General features: G+C 32.3%; 1 non-coding gene across 1 annotated transcript; it reads left to right on the top strand.

Moving 5' to 3' along the window:
* Positions 1-896: 896 nt before the first annotated feature.
* LOC138400364 (U6 spliceosomal RNA) lies at positions 897-1,001 on the top strand. Its single transcript, XR_011236261.1, has one exon. It is a non-coding gene; the product is annotated as a U6 spliceosomal RNA (small nuclear RNA).
* The last annotated feature ends 208 nt before the right edge of the window (positions 1,002-1,209 follow it).

Here is a 1,209-nt window from a genome sequence, read left to right as displayed (position 1 = left end):
GTTATCTAATTAAAGATTAAAAATAATGAAACCGATTTTAAAAAATGACATGTCTTTAAATGCTTATATGTGGATTTTAAAGTAAACATCCAGCCTATTGATATGACAAACCACATAGATACTCAATTGTTAAAAATATTTTGTATGCATATCTCTTCCTGCTACCAAAAAAAAATGTGCTGCTCAAGGTCAAGGACAAAGTAGAGTTTATTTTGTATTTCCAAAACTGTATTGATACCAGCAAATACTCAGTACCTCTTAAAATAGACTACATTGATTATAGCATGCGTTAAATTATTTGAAATTCATCATTCTTAAAAAAAAAAAAATCCCAGGTGTTGACCTTGTTAGTTTAGGGAGGGGAAAGGGAGAAGAAAAATGTAGATTAATAATTTACTGCAAAATTGAAAACAATATGAATGCATATTATTGCTCTCTGAGCTGGTCAATACTTAATTGATGTAAAGAAGGCATAATTCATGATTTGATTTTATATAAAAGTAAAATATTTTCGATTATGAGAGTAAAACTAATGTCTTCATTGCATACCCCAGTTTTATAAAGTCTAGCACTAAACTCCTTATTGTATATACTTTCTTTTCATAAACTTCTTCACTGTACTTTTCATAGTTGTTCTTCTGAAATAGTTATTGGTAAAACACAAAGTGATTTTACTATATGCTAAGATTTATTTTTCTCTCCAAATATAAGGAAAGAAAATAATTACTTCTATGAAATACTTAGAGTAACAGCTTCACTTATTTATTCAATCAACCAATATTGAGTGTCTACCAGGTGTTAGGCAATGATACAAGCATCGGGACACACCAGGGAACAAAACACTGAAATCATTCGATCCAGCAGTTTATTGTCAAGTTGTAGGTCAGATGGGCCAAACTCCCTTCGGCAGCACATATACTAAAATTGGAACGAAACAGAGAAGATTAGCATGGCCCCTGCACAAGGATGACACGCAAATTCATGAAGTGTTCCATATTTTTCTGTCAGCCTGTGAAGTACGGCCAGCTGGGCATTGGGGCCACCCACTCCTCTCACTTCATCCCCCTCAAGTAGCCTGCTCAGCCAAAAAAGACACACACTTCTCTAAAAAAAAAAAAAAAAAAAAAAAAAAAAGAAAGAAAAAAGAAATCAGTAAATCTCACAGTGTGTTAAAAGGTAATAAGTGTTATGTAAGAAATAAATCAGGGA

Source organism: Eulemur rufifrons, chromosome 19 (genome assembly GCF_041146395.1).
Source record: "Eulemur rufifrons isolate Redbay chromosome 19, OSU_ERuf_1, whole genome shotgun sequence".
Lineage (NCBI taxonomy): Eukaryota > Metazoa > Chordata > Mammalia > Primates > Lemuridae > Eulemur > Eulemur rufifrons.
Note: the sequence above shows the minus strand (reverse complement) of the source record. Positions and strands in the feature narration are given on the sequence as shown.